This window comes from Photinus pyralis, unplaced genomic scaffold (assembly GCF_008802855.1).
Source record: "Photinus pyralis isolate 1611_PpyrPB1 unplaced genomic scaffold, Ppyr1.3 Ppyr1.4_LG7, whole genome shotgun sequence".
In the NCBI taxonomy this organism is placed as follows: Eukaryota; Metazoa; Arthropoda; class Insecta; order Coleoptera; family Lampyridae; genus Photinus; species Photinus pyralis.
The window spans coordinates 35,120,428-35,136,794 of NW_022170738.1; the positions used below are offsets into that span (position 1 = coordinate 35,120,428).

At 35.4% G+C, this 16,367-nt stretch overlaps 1 long non-coding RNA gene across 1 annotated transcript in view; it reads right to left on the minus strand.

Annotated features, from left to right (window-relative positions):
- The window catches only part of LOC116177518, a 116,435-nt gene continuing 100,068 nt past the window's right edge, over positions 1–16,367 (minus strand). Inside the window, exon 3 of the long non-coding RNA XR_004146689.1 lies at positions 1–116. This is a non-coding gene — a long non-coding RNA (uncharacterized LOC116177518). The remainder of the gene's footprint in view (positions 117–16,367) is intronic.

A 16,367-nucleotide genomic window follows, 5' to 3' on the forward strand; every position in this document is an offset into this window, starting at 1 on the left:
TTACCTGTAAATTCTTGACAGATTGAAAGGTTTTTCTTTTATATTCTTCAATGACTACTCCATTATTCTTTCAAGCAGCGTTACAGACTCCCACTAAACATTCTGTCCAGATGCTTCTGAAATTAAAGAAAAATGTCACTAAATTTAATACCACTTAAAAATGTATTTATTTAAAAGCCTTGAGCCCAGTTGTTTAGAAGTTCCTCCATGATCAATAAATATTTTTTTATAAAACTTTCAAAGGTCTTTAGAGATCATTAAAGGTTTTTAATAGGATTATTAAATTAGATTATTTTGAGGATTTTCGAAAAATTCGAAAAAAATCCTTCAAACTATTCGTGGTATGTTTTAAAGCTCATCACTCTTTAAAAAGCTCTTCATAAATGGTCTCCCAATACTCGTTAGAGATCTTGCGCAGAAGTTTACCGATTTACAAATAGCTTTTTTTAAATGTTAATAATTTTACGATGTAATGGGATTCCTTACAGAATCTTTCATGAGTAATGTACAAAATCTTCCAGCTCAGCCAGCCGGAAAAAACATACACGAATTCCTTTGCCTGTGTTCTTTTGGCATTTGTTTCAGATTGTGTTTCTACAGAATTTATAAATCTTCCAGAAATTATCTCAAACATCCTAGGGGGATTTCTTGAGGGAGTTCCTAAAAAGTTTAAGATTCCATAAAGTATTATGGAACAATCTCTGAAGAATGCCGAGAAATCTGTGATCATGAATCGCTTAAAACTTTACCTTTCTGGAAAAACCCTTGAAGTTTTCCTTAAGAGACTGAGGAATCACTAGCATACACTGATATATTCTAGCAAAACTCCATCAAAATCTCAATAATTCTTGACTGTACTCAAAACAGCTTCCCCGAAGGGTATCCCAACACGTAATTACCTAATTAATCTAAAAGAATTAGAGAAAATACTTAAAATGCGGATCCTCTGAATTTTTGAACCATTATGCAATACCTAAAGTATCTCTAACCAAAGAGATTCTGAAAAACTCCAAAAAACCTTGAGTGCATTATTAATACATTTTCGCAAAAAAAATTCCATACAGCATAATTCGCACTTCGTATTGGTCGATGCCCTCTATCCGTACGATCCACGGTATTTAACTTTTTTTTTGTTGATAAGGTTGACGAATATATTGCTATGTGCTCGGCTATGTGCAATGGCAAACTGTCACTAATCCCCAGAAGCAACAAAATCTTTTATACGAGACGATTACAATTTTTCCAAAGCACGTCCAGCATCAGCCACAACTAAAAACCTCGAGGTTTGAAAAAACTCAGCGTAGAATACATAACGCTGATTACTAACAGAAAATTTATCGTGATAACCCATCCTGGGTTGTAATTTGGGCTCGATTACACACAAAACTAACTTTTAAAAACGAAACAAATTTATTCGACATAAATAAATCTAATAAGGTGAACGAAAAATAGGCACTCAGGGTCAGAAGACATTTTTCACGCAGCAAGCGATCGATAGCACAAATTAATTAAAAATCTTAGTTACCTTAAAGTGTTAGTAATCCAAAATATCCAATAGTAACTGCGATTTCAACAAGCAGGCGCCTTATCGCAAAACAGCAACTGATATTTCTCCACTATAATTATTTCACTTGGATCTCGATTTAGCCTACAATGTGTTCGTTGTAATTACTGATGTAAAATTGGTTCTTTGATGGTGGAAAAACTCCCTTTAACAGGTACCGGGAACAACTACTTTTTCCACTTAAATACCCATTCTAATCAGCGTAATAAAAATTGTTTATGGCACTTAACTAACGTTCTTATAAAACGGTATAACTGGCAAAACTAACTGTCTTGTAACAAATACGCTCAAATACGGCTAATAACGATTAACCTCCAACACCAAACATACTAAAATTAAAGTCCGTCTCTCCTATTTAAAACAATTTTCTCTTTTTTTCCAAATTCCCGGTCCATCGATATTCTAGGTGCTGATAACAAATTAAAACGTCCACATGACGTAGTTTACACAACAATATGTTTAGTGTACCCCTAGGAAATAAAAGTGTGCGATTTCGTTCGATCCCTTAATGATATTATAATAATATGCTCCCTCGCATTTCAGAAGAGCGCTTGTAAAGGGAAAATGGAGCCCCTAAACGAGATTTATGTCGGTGTTGTCAAATCTCGCTTATTTCTCGAGAGCTGTATACTGTTGAGGCACTACGTAGGCAAACTTTGCCCTTTAGAATACCCTCAAAAAGTAAAGCAAAAATTAACAAGACGTGCTGCTAGCAAACTTTGCGATAATCGCTAATTCAAACTGTTCGGAAGGGAATTTCCGTGGTTCCGGGGTCAAATGTTCGGGGCACAACATACACCTTATACGACAAAAATCGTTTTATTAGCTACCATTCACAACACCTCAAATCTCGTACCCGTAGGCAAAACAGACGTATATACTCAGGGCCTGAACTACATATTTTGCGTCTATAAAGCCCCCCCCCCCCCCCCAACGAAACAATCGCAAGCATGTTAGACCCCAAGCAAGATTTGTGTCTAGAAATTATAAAACATTTTTTATTTATTTATATTTTAGATTTGTATTAGTGTTATAAAGTATAATATCTGTAGTGACTGTAATTTGAATGAAAAACAAATAACGTATTTCAAGTTGCCCCCTAGGCACGCTCATAAAATTGAGAAAAATTGCTAGAAGACACCTTCATTAAGATTTTTCAACAAAATTTGCGGGAGAAGCCCTAAATTTTCCACAATCTTAATACAAGATTCACATAACTTCGTCGAAATGTGAGATTATAATGTTACTCCATATTTAATTCTAACTTCAATTTCGTAAGAGGTTGTTATTTTTCCACGATGTACTGTAGAATTATTTCCAAAATTTGGTTTTTTGCCGCCCCCAAAAATATTTGCCGCTATGGGCCCGGGACCACGTTACCCCATGCTAAATACGGCCCTGTATACTGTCCAGATCCCTTTTTCATAAAATGAAATCTCCATTCGACGCCATAGAAGTATAATATTGTTAATTTTATTCCGCGTAAACTGTAATAAAATATACAGGATGTCCCTCGATGGATTAAGTAAGATGGAAAATTTTTGTTTGAAAAAAAAACAATTCTTATATAATTTGTGACCCGTAATGTTTATAATATAGTTATGTTTTTCTCTAGCCCAAAATAGTTCAGATGAAGAAGTAAAATAGTGTATAAATAATGATCATTTTTCTTTAATTTGCAAACAACAGCTTTTTGCTCGTCTAGTTCATTTAGGGACGTACTGCATACAATTTAATCTTAACTAATTTCCTGCAAGGAGAGTTTATTGACGAGATAATTCAGTTTTATGTGTCTTGAGAACATTACATGTGGTTATGGGATTCTAAAAAGAAAGAAGTAAAAAATTTATTCGCTTCGCTTTGCTAAAGACAAATAGGATTTACTCTTTTATAATTCTTAAGTAAATAAGGATATTTCTGGGCGTAATCCTTATTAGTAATTGCTACAGTAACTTTAGACAAGGATGGTTCTTGGGAATTATTCTGCATGCAAAGCTCTCCAATATAGTATTAAAAATGGATCATGTATCTAATCCTCAGTAAGCTTTTTCCGGGAGCTCAAAAAGTTCATTTTGATTCAGGATATCAATTATTTGCAGTTAGGCTCCTCTGAAAAATAATTTTGGATTGAATAAACGGGCGTTGTAACGGAACACTGTCGCCACAAAAAACCACCAAACGCAATTTGATATACTTACAAAAAGTTGTAAGCATCTGACATCTTATACATATAAATTAGGAATGCATTACATCCGAATAGCTCTAAAATTGACTTTATTTAAAAAAGAAAATCCGAAATTGGATTTAAATTCTCGTATTCTATATACGACTGATTAAGGAAGGGATGGTTTAATGGAAAACCAGCCCTGTCAATTTTCATTGACAAGTAAAAGAGGAAATGATCTGGTCTCAACGTAATCTGAGAGTCGTTTTATGAGTTGGGATCTAAAGGCAGCATGGATTTTATGCGACTGTATATTCGTACACTTTCTCTTACTATACAAAATTTCACTAGCTTTCAATTAGCTAGGATGTAATTATCTTCTTTTCTTGTTTTAATTTATCTTAATTTTTTTATGGGCTATTAAGCGAAATCGAAGCGAATCTAATTATAGGATGCTTTCCTAAGATTTCATTCAGTAAAGTAAATTGGAAATTAAAGGTACTGCAAGCAGCTGCCTCTCTACCGATTAAACCTCGCAGGTATTGATCTTGTGAAAATGCTTCCCGTGGGAATTTCTATTTGTATTTGTTTTCGTGTCTATTATTCGACAAGATCTCTGGAAAAACATATCCGGTTCGTTTGGCAAGGGAAACGCTTCTATCGTTTACGCTAGTATGTTGCCGGAAATAATTAATTTTGCAATTTACTTATTCGTGGTTAATATAAATGGAAATTATGCATTTAAAGATAATAAAGATGAAATAAACATGAAGAATCGCATAGGATTTTCTGTCAATGAAATTTTATCCGTAAATGAAAATACAAAGTAACAATAGTAGAAACTAGCAAAGAGCATTTTTTACCCTCACTTTGTGAGTACCCTGTTCCGACACTTCGTCTTACAAAATACATTATATCTCCATTGCTAGTGATGCGATTACGTGGAATCTGGTACAGTTTTCCCTTTGCAAGTACTACAAATCTGCAACAAACGAATTCGTTTCCAGAGAAGGATTCTTCACATGACGTTTTTTTGCTTTTCTCATAAAACTTAATAAGGTAAAAATACCTTTGAACATCAAGAGGGGCTATATGATGTTTGAGGTTCAGTAAGATGTAACGTTATTAGGAGTCCGTTAACTTGCCCCCCCCCCCCCCCACTGAAAGATTTGATAGCCGTATTATTTTAAAATGAATGCGCTCGTTATGCGCTCATATGCGCCACCGATAATAACTCTTGCGCCATTATCGTTTTTTAGAAATCCGAAAAAACATTGGGGGGGGGGCAAGTGAACGTAGCCCCCCCCAGTACGTATTTTGTCCCTTGTAACTAGGTCACCTGATACATTTGGTTATGCGCTCAATTGCGCCACTTGAATTAAAGCTAGCGCCATTACGGTTAAGCCGTGACAAATTTTCAAAAAGTGGGGGGGGCCAACTTAACGTTTTTAAAAGTTACTTTTTTTTAACATCTTTTCATACGAAATGGTACTCTCTGGTATGCGCTGAAATGCGCCGTAAAAAGATATCTTTGCGCCATTCTTGTTTTTTGGTTATCCTTAAATATATTTGGGAGGGGCCAAGTGAACGGAACCCCCCATAACGCATTTTGCTACCGGTATTTGTGCCACTTGATACACCTGGTTATGCGCTCAATTGCGCTACTTGAATTAAAGCTAGCGCCATTACGGTTAAGTCATAAAAGAATTTTAAAAAGTGGAGGGGGCTAACTTAACGTTTTCAAAAGTTACGTTTTTTAACATGTTTTTTCTACTACATCGTACCTTTCATCATGCGCCAAAATGCGCCGTAAACAAAAATCTTTGCACCATTATAGTGTTTCAGAAACACTATACAGGGTGTTTTTTTGGGAGCTTTAGTTAAACGTTTCTGGGAAAGTAAAATAGGTAGGTTTTTAAAAATTGTACTTAGGAGTTACTCCGAAGGCCGAATCGATGTAAAATATTTTCAAAATGGACGCACTTACGGAAATACCGGAAGTGGCTAGTAACTTCGTTATTTTAAACCCCTATTTTTTTATTACATTTTTGGATTCTACGTGAAATTTCAGTTCTTTTGATACCCACATGTCGATATCTACCACTTATGGTTTTTAAGTTATTTTGACTTTCAGAAAAGAAATGGCGGATGCAGATGGTACTTTGATAATTGAATACTTGAAAACGGTTGTAGTCATAGCAACCCATTATTAGTGCATAGAGAATGAATAGGGCTTTCATTTAGTGTACTTAAAAAAAAGCTAAGTTGCGGACAACCGCACCTATGGAGATCCAAAGTTATGAAACTTCAAAGACTAAAAACTCAGTTTTTTTTTAATTGAATGACCCTTTTCTCACTATTACTATTACTACTATTAACAGACGATCAAATCAAATAACACTAACATCCATCGTCTTAATAGTATCTTTGACTTCTCCGCCTTCCCATTAGCATTACTTTTACTTTTACTCGAGGTGCGTACATACAATTTCATTTAAATATCTTAACAAATACAAAAATATTATTTTTTCATCTTCAAAATTGTTTGAGGTTTAATGAATATTTACTGACACAGAAAACCGGGCATTTATATGTTCTTTGTAGCAAGAATTTGTTATAAAAGATACCATTCCTTGAAAGTTCGAGCAGTTTTTGGGCTGTAACTGTTTGGCCCGTTAGTCTACGTAACTAAAAAACAATAGCGACCTTTCTGATATCCTTAAGAACATGTGTACCAATTTTCAAAGCGACCGGACGTTTCTAAACAAAATTATCGTGCACAGGCAGACGGGCAGACATACAGCAGTACAAAATTATAAACGATCTCGAGGATCGTTAATACATGAACTACACTGCGGCATAATGCATTAACTCCAAACTAAGTAAGTTAACACCTATGAGTTATTGGCGATTATTGCAAACCGAGTTAAAATTGCACCATTAGAACATAACTGCACCGCATACCCAAATAAAACTGCATTCATTACTTGGGAATACTGACTCTTAAACAGAGGAGAAATTTACTTACCGCATGTTTTGGTTTCAAACTACTAAATGGTCACCTAAACTGTCCGGATATTTTATCCACTATTAATTTAAACGTACCGCAACGATTTGTTCGTTCGGCTCGACTTCTACATGCACGACAATGCCGAACCCTATACTTCCAAAACAGCCCTTTAAACCGCATGGTTGACCTGATCAACAGCTTACATCTGAAAATCGATTTCTTCGGACTGCCACTAGCCGCCTTCAAACGTACTGGGAATTCACTGTTGATCCAATAAACAAGTTTTTCGCTATCTCTCCTACACGTCGATCTTGTCCTTCGTTTTATTGATTTATGTTGTGTATTTTATTGTGTATCACTATAATTTTTTTTTTTTTTAATTAATATATTTAGGAGCCCCTCAATTACATAGACTATTGGTGCTCCGGCTTGGTAAGTACAATACGTGAATACACTAGTTTCTGCGATATGATGTGGTAAGAAAGATAACATTATGAACATTCAGCATGATGGTGAGTATACAGTAGAGGTAATGATGTAAATTACAGTTAAACTTATTTCACATTGGTAGGTACATGATGTGTTGGTCACAGTCTGCCGAACAAGTTGATGGTTTTCAGGTAGGTTAAGGCTTTATGTATGTTGTCGTTTCCCAGACATTCCGTGAGGGTAGGCGGTAGTTTGCATGTTATACGTTGTTGGTCGAAGCTTCTACATTCAGTCAGTATGTGTTCAATGGTAAGTCGAGTACCGCATGTGGTGCATTGCGTTGGCTCAATTTTTTGGAAGATGAAGTCGTGTGTCAATAGGGTATGACCGATCCTTAACCTTGTGGCCGCTACTTTTTCTCTTCTGGTTCCGTTCATTTTCCATGGTTTTAAGCTTGGTTTTATTTTCCTTAGTTGATTATTGGTAGTTTGACTCCATTGGTGTTGCAGTTTTTCTTTCATTTTTTGTTTAACTGTATTAACGAGATCCCTGGATGGTATAGGGAGGTGAAGTATGTCAGTTAGAGTTGCTCCTTCTTTTGCCAAGGTGTCTGCCTCTTCATTCCCTCTAATGCCGCAATGAGATGGTACCCAAAGGATAGTTATGGTATTGGATTGTGTGAGTGATTGATGTATACTGTCCTGTATTTTCTGGATTATGGGATTAGTGGGATACGCGGATTTAATACTTAGGATGGTACTTAGGGAGTCTGTACATATTACATAGTTATTTTTAGTTGCTTGATTAATGAACTGTACCGCTTTTAGGACACAAAATGCTTCTGCTGTATATGTTGATGTAAAGTTGGGAAGGTGGAATTGTTGGTTTGATGAATCCATTACTAGTGCTGCGCCAGTTTGGGAGTTTCGCTTTGATCCGTCTGTGTAGATAAATTTGTGGTTCATGTATATGTTATTTTTTAGTTGTAGGAACTCATTTTGTATTATGGTCTTTGAGGTTTTTTCTTTATCGTATTGGACCAGTTGTAGATTAAAATTGGCTGGTTTTAGTGTCCATGGGGCATATTGGGTTTCATATTGATGCTGAACAACTGATAGAGTGAGGTTCATATTTTTAAGTGATCTGATAATATATTCATGGTATTCGTTTTCCTTTTTGATGATCCTTGTATTGTTTCTTATAGTGAATATCTGATCATATGCGGAATTTTTTTTGTTCGAGGCGAGTTTAATTATATAGTTCAATAGAAGCTGTTCTCTGCGTTTTTCTAGTGGCATTTCTCCGGTTTCTGCTACTAGACTAACAATGGGACTTGTTTTTAATGCACCTGTTATTATTCGCAGTGCGGTGTTTTGGATTATTTCTAATTTGCGAAGGATATATTTTTTAGCCGTTACATATACTAAGCATCCGTAGTCAATCTTTGATCTGATTAAAGATGTATAAATTTTCATTAGTGTATCATTGTCTGAACCCCAGTCTTTGCTTGCTAGTGCTTTTAATAGATTGAGTCTGGAGTGACATTCTTTGTTTATGTGTTCTATGTGAATTTTCCATGTTAGTTTTCTGTCGAAATGCATGCCTAGGAATTTTATGGAATTTAGATAGGAAATAGGGTTATTATTTATAGAGAGAATAGGGTGATCATTTTGATGTTTTCTGGTTTTGCAGAAATGTATAGCGTTCGTTTTTGAGCTACTGAAGGTAAATCCAATTTGCTTGGCCCATTGTGTTACGTTTTCTATTGCACTTTGTAGTTTATTTTGTATAGTTTGCAGGTTTCTGTTTTTGGTATGTATTATTAGATCATCAGCAAATAGTGAGTATTGTACATTCGTTGGTATTTGTTCGGTTAGGTTGTTTATTGCTATTAAGAAGAGAGTAGGGCTTATGATTGATCCTTGCGGTATACCATTCTCCTGTATCTTCGTCTCTGATTTGCATCTATTGTGTCGTACTCTAAATGTCCTGTCCGATAGAAAGTTTTTTACGAAGTATAGTAGGTTTCCCTCAATTCCATAGTTTTTTAGTGTTAGTAATATATTATGTTTCCAAGTGGTGTCAAATGCTTTTTCAAGGTCGAAGGAAACTGCAATAAGATGCTGTTTATTGGCGAACGCTGTTTGAATATTTGAGGTTATGTTGACAAGATGATCACTGGTTGATCTGTTATTTCGGAATGCATTTTGATGATTAGATAGTAGGTTATTCTTTTCTAGAAACCATAGGAGTCTCTTGTTAATCATTTTTTCCAAAATCTTGCAAAGTATGCTTGCGAGTGCAATGGGCCTATAGTTTTCCGGGTTCGTCTTATCTTTGCTAGGTTTTAGTAATGGTATCAATATTACCTCTTTCCATTTGTTCGGGAATGTGTTGGTCATCCATATGTGGTTGTATATGTCTAGGAGGTGCAGGATAGCTTCTTTGGGTAGGTTTTTTATGAGTTCAGGAGGAATTTGGTCGGGACCTGGGCTAGTATTTTCTTTAGTGTGTTTGACGGCATATTTTATTTCGTTATAGGTAAACTGATCGTTTATTGGATCGTTGTTTGGTGTTATGGGTATTTCGACTTTTTCCGCTTTATTTTTGATGTCTAGGAATTCAGGGCTGTAATGTCTGCTTGAGGAATTACGCTCGAAACAATTTGCTAATTCATTACATATTTCTTGGTCTCCTGTTATATATATTTGGTTTTGTTTTAGTGTCGATGTCCCATATGATATATTGGTTCCTCTAATTTTCCTAATTTTATCCCACATTTCTTTTACAGGTGTGTTTATGTTTATATTTGATACGTATTGTTTCCAAGATGTTTCTTTTGCAAATTTTATAATTCTTCGTGCTTTAGCTCGTGTTCGTTTTAGGTTAATTAAATTATCCGTTGTTTTATTCTTCTTGAATTTGTATAGTGCTTTTTTATTTTCTTTTATTATGTCAGCGCATTGTTTGTTCCACCATGGGGTTGATTTGGCTCTAATTTTTGTGGATTTTAGTCCGAGTGCCACTGTTGCTGCTACGTGAATTTTTTTGGTGAAGTTATCAATTAGTGCATTGGCATCTGAATTTGTAGCTATTGGTTGATAGTTAGTTTTAAGATGAGCTTTGTAGATTTCCCAGTTTCCTTCTTTCAGGTTCCACTTTTTTACATTTTCATCGATAAATTGGTTTTGTACTATGTCGTTGATGTGGGTTACTTTTAGAGGGAAGTGGTCACTGCCAAATGTGTCAGGTAGTGCATCCCACACTAAGTCGGATGCAATGTTTTGGCTGCATATGGAGAGATCGATACAAGAAAATGTACCATTTCTTGCTGAGAAATGCGTGTGGGTACCATCATTCAGAATAATATCGTTGTCGAAACATTCTTCTACAATTTTTCCCTTTTGGTCAGTAAATTCTGATCCCCATATGATATTGTGGCTGTTTAGGTCCCCTACTATTATGTATGGGCGTGGTAATTGTTTTTTGATATTGTCGATGTCCTCCCTCTGTATAATTTGGTCAGGTGGTATGTAAATGTTGCATATTGTGATTTTGTCTGGTACTAGTATTTTTATAGCTGTGGCTTCTATATTTGTATTCAGTAGTAATTCCTCATAGTGATGGGCTTTTTTTATTAGTATTGCCACACCCCCACTGGCATGTTGTGCTTGCCTATCCTTACGATGACAGTTGTAGCCTCTATAATTTAATTGTTGAGATGGTTTTAGGTGGGTTTCTTGAAGGCATATGTAGTGAGCATTTGTATAGTATGTGAGTCTCTGTAGTTCAGCTAGGTGGGAGTAGAAGCCGTTGCAGTTCCATTGTATTATGGTGGTATTATAGGTATTCTGGTTCATTGTCTTTATCACTGAATTGGTCTTCTTCGTTAGTGGTTTGGCTAGAGTCGCTGAATAATTCAATTCCTGCTTCTGTGTCTAGTTGGCGTCTTATTTTCTTTGTAATTCGTGTGATTCTAGCTTTCATTGTTTTGCTTGTTAAATGCGGGTATAGTGCTTTTAGCATGTCTAGAAGAGAGTTCACGTTTTTGGTGTATTCTCTGGCGACACTGAGTTGTTGTTCATTGCCGTATACGTTTTCCAGAAAATCTTTTAGCTCATCATATGTCAGTATATATTTGCTCTGTTGTTTATCTATAATTTCTTTTAGTGGTTGTATTTGCTCCAGTATTTTTGTGTCTAGTGGTTGTGATTTTTGGCTGTGTTTAGTTTTCTTTGGTTTGTTTATTAATGCAATTGACGATGTGTCACTTAATGCTCCAGATGCGGGTCTTTTAAATACAGCTGATTGTTCTTTAACCATTGTCATTTGAGTGTGTTGAATAGGTTTTGGATTTTGTGATATTGGACTGTTTCGTATTTCAGTGTTTGTTATATTTATTTGTTTTCCATTTATGTCCTGTCTCGCAGTTTCTGTAGGTGTTATTTGATTGTTGGCGTTTGCATCGTCAATTATTGTTACTTTTTGTGACTGTTCAGTGCTTCTTTCTTCAAAGTCACACTGGTTTGCTGTGTGGCCTGATTTTTTACATAGGAAACATGTCATGTTTTCTTCAGTTGTTAAGAATAATTTGTGTGTTGTGTCGTCAAATTCAATGGAGATTATGTTGGGCAAAATAGTATTTTCATCCGGAGTTATATAAACTTGGCGCCGGAAGCTCAGTACGTGTGTATATTGGGTGTCCTGCATGCCGACTCTGAGGAAGTTTAGTGGGGATACTAATTTTATATTATGTTCTTTTAGTTGGTTTTCGATTAGATGGTGTGGTATTATAGGATTCACGTTAGATATAATTATTCGTTTTGCAGGAGTACTGTAATGTCTTATAGATATCGGCTTGTTTTCTATGGTTATGGTTCCGTGCTTGTCTACTAATTCGTCCGCAAGACTTTTGTTGCTTAGAAAAATGCATATTCTTTGTTTGGAAATTTTTGATGCGAACAGTACATTTTGTGGTTGAACAATTGCGCCTATAGCTGTAATATAATCTTTAATTTTTATGTCAGCAATTGCGGGCATGATGATTGCTTGATCTTTTTTTGGAAATTCCGTCATCCGCGTAACATTGGCGTATGATTGGTTGCGGTTGTCTGAGAATGAACTGGCATTGTTTATTTGTTGCATTTTGGTTTGTTGGCGGCTCCTGTATACAGAGGCCGTCGCGTTTGTGTTTTTGTTTTTCTAATTGGACGTGTGAGATGCTGAATTAAATAAATTTTTCAGTTTTACTGACTGAGACATTACGGATATTGATCCGTAAATGTCGATCGATGCACTTATTGATTTGTTATCAACTTAACGAATAGGTTAGAATTATTACTTAAGTTTAGATGTTTAAATTAAATGGTTATAGAGAGGGGCGAGTTGACGGGATGGTACAGTACCTTCTCTTTTGCCTTGTCCTCGTCTCTACTCTGATTTGGGACCCGTGGGTGATACTGTTTTGTGAAATTTTAAATTTTTGTAAACACTAAACTTGTACGTGCGCACTCCACAGAAACCTTTCAACTATAATTTTAATTTGTATGCAAAATGCCTTGTAGCGTTAATGAAAATTATTATTATTATAAGAAGGTACAAAATTTGGAAAAAATAATTATAAATCAAACGATATCACGCTTGGATCTTTGAAATTGACAGCAAATGACAGTTCGACAGTTTAGTTCGTAATTGAAACTTCTAACAGACAGAATTCGTCAGTCGTTTTATTTTTCAGGGTAATAGTGACTCGTTTTAACCAATCACAGTGAAGGTTAAACTGTCCCTATGCTTTCTACCGCTACCTTCTTAAAATGAATAGCGTTATAGTTCTATAGGTACTAAAAAAGGTTCTCAAAAGCTACTCGTATAATGCGCAAAGATTTATGTTTACGGCTCATTTTAGTGCATGATGAAAGGTACGATGTAGTAGAAAAAACATGTTAAAAAACGTAACTTTTGAAAACGCTAGACCCTTCACTTTTTAAAATTTTTTAATGACTTAACCGTAATGGCGCTAGCTTTAATTCAAGTGGCGCAATTGAGCGCATAACCAAATGTATCAGGTGACCTAGTTACAAGCGACAAAATACGTACGGGGGGGGGGGGGCATGTGGCATTAAATTAGATGACAAATAAATGGCAAAAGCAACTCTCTCGAATGGTCAAAACGTAAATCTTAAACATTGGTGTCGAATTGCAATTTTAATGCTCATTAATATGGAAAAATAACAACAGTGGATTAGTAACCGCTGTAATTAGAGTGAACGCATCAAAATTGATTTCAGTTAGTTTATGATTACTACAATTTTTCAATATAACAAGAAAATTTGGCAGAAACCGACAGATTCGGTTTAACCGGACCGGTACGGTACATCTTTTTAAGTTCATTTCACGGCCGTTAATGGAATTAATTTTTCAAATGGAGGGGTCGTGGAAAACCTTCTAAAACGCAAATAAAAAATGGAGTTCGGCTCGTAAGTTCGTGACTCATTATTTACAATCTTGCAAATTAAATTTCACGAAAAAAAAGCGAAACCACTTTTGATAATTGCGTACATAAATCGATTAACAACTTTTTTCGGATACACGTGCGTGTGTAAACGATCCTTTTTGGGAAACATATTCGGCTTTAAGTTTCAGTAGAAATAGAACAGAGGCGGCGGTGCTGAATAAATTCGGATAAGCGTAAAACTAATGCCAACATTTCCCTCGCCTGTTTAATTCATTTGCAAAAAGGTGCCTCTGAGGTATCGTCCTCTTTATGTCGAGTACGCAAATTCAACTTTGCACACGCTGTAGTTTTAACGATTTTATTTCAATGAGAACCGCTTTTCTTTTACCGTCATGTTCATTTGATGACCGCTATGCTAACGCAATTTACACTGTCGATACAATGTAGGAATAATTTCGAGTGAAGTTTTAAAGCAAGCACAGCGTGGAGATTAACTCAAACATTCCAACCCTTCCATTTACTCTATTTCAACGACAGTTTTGTTACTCAAATGCTGTTCAAAGTAGATATGAAAGGCAGAAACACATACTGTGCAGTTCTACGGTTGTGTATCTTCAACTTCTCAAAGGCATCCTCTCGGCTTTTATCAGCAGCAGTCGCTCAAACAAAGATATCCCACGCGCTGTTTTTCCGGCATATAAATTTAACCAAGGAAAATACTCGACTGACTATTGTCTTATTTTATAATTTAATTAGCGTAAATGGTACGGCGTATCCATGAATGTCTTTTAATTTCATTAGTAAGTTTTCTTAGCAAAACGGAAGCCGGAAGGGTGAATTAGTAGGCCAGTCATGTGTAACTGCCAGTTCTAATTTTTTTTAATATGTTATTAGGACCACTACCAGCAGTGTATATCTACGTTTGCAGCTTGGAAAGACGTATACTAACTTTGTAGCACTCAAAAAAACGCCAAATTTTCGCAGTTCCTTTGGTTGTTTTAAAATAAGACCTAAACTATGCGTTTGGAAAAAAATTTATTACACTGTTTAGAGTTGGTATTTAAGTACGTGGAAGAAGTAGTTGAAGGATTTATAGTGGATTACCTATTATAATAATTTTTTTCTTTTTTGGCGATCGATTTCGACATTTATTGTCATCATCTGGCCCTAGCGTCCAAGTTAAAATATTAAAATATAGATGAATGGTGGTAACATAAGTTATTTTTTGTGAGCCGATGTGGATGTAGATGTGGCGGTCAACTGTGTTGTGGCTGTAAAGTGAGGTTATCATAACCACAAAAATAACTTATGTTACCACCATTCATCTATATTTTAATATTTTAACTTTGACGCTAGGGCCAGATGATGACAATAAATGTCGAAATCGATCGCCAAAAAAGAAAAAAAAAAAGTTTATTATAATAGGTAATCCACTATAAATCCTTCAACCTTCATTAGAGACCTATTAATGGAGTCGTTCATCAAGCATACAGAAGAAGTAGTTGTTCCCGGTAACTGTTAAAGGGAGTTTTTCCACCATCAAAGAACCAATTTTACATCAGCAATTACAACGAACGAAGTTTTTATTATATCTGCATCAGAATCACGGCTAAGCGTGCGTAAAAGGCGATTAAAACACGCCGAGCTTTAAAGGTTGCGCTAAGTAACGTTACTTCAGATATGACATATGAAACTATTTATATTTGTAATTTGAGATTGAAATAAAATATCCTCTTGGATCGCTTTTTGCAAATGAAAAAGGTGTCTTTGACTCATATCGCGATCCTTTGTGGGAAGCTTTCACAAACGCACGTGGTTTAGAGTAGGTATGCTGCCAAATCTGTTTCACTTTCTAATCGCAATATTGATTGAAGTTTTGAATGAATGCACCGAAGGGTAGAAGATTTAAATACTTCATATATGACAGCATGAACGATGCATTTAAGACCGCCAACAGTTTTTCACATCTTCTTTATAGCAGGCTTTTGCATTTGAATTTTACAGGTTCTTCTGCTGCAGCAATAGTCCACTGAATAGACGGTGTATTGTCTTCTTCAACCGAAGTCATATTATTTACAAAGAAGGTGATTTTTATTATACGCAATCGTCAAGTGACATTTCCATGGCAATCATGGAATGACAAAATAGTCAGCCCACTTAATTAGAAATGTATTCGAGTATACCGTCAATATGATTTCATTTTATTTCCCTTATTTTTCTTTAATAATAATGGTATATTTTGTTAGTGTACATGAGTACTTACAATTGTCAAATTAATGATAAAACCATTTTCAGATCTGATATTATGATTTTCAATTATATTGCAGTTATAATAAAAAAAATAAAGTCGTTGAACGTGCTTTAAAGGCTTGATTGTACACTCGTTTCTTAATATACTATTCTATACGTGTTAAAGTTGTGAGGCGACAACCAGGGCTTCAATACTTACCGAATTACAACCCTCCAAAGATTGACATTTTTTTTCCGAAAAAGTAAACTTTTCAGATTTGGACAATGTTCAACCTTGATATTGGAAAATACTCATTTTACGGGAAAAATCATAAGGAAAGTACAGAACGACGTCTGTAGATCATAGTGTACTAACAAATTAAAAAATGCGAAAACGGTATTTTTTTATTGACTTATAGAGAGGCTCTGAATCAAAAGGTAGGGTGGGCAGAGTCGTTGGAGATTATAGATTGGGAGCAAGGCATGAATGGGGTGTACGTATAATAATAAAGGAAGA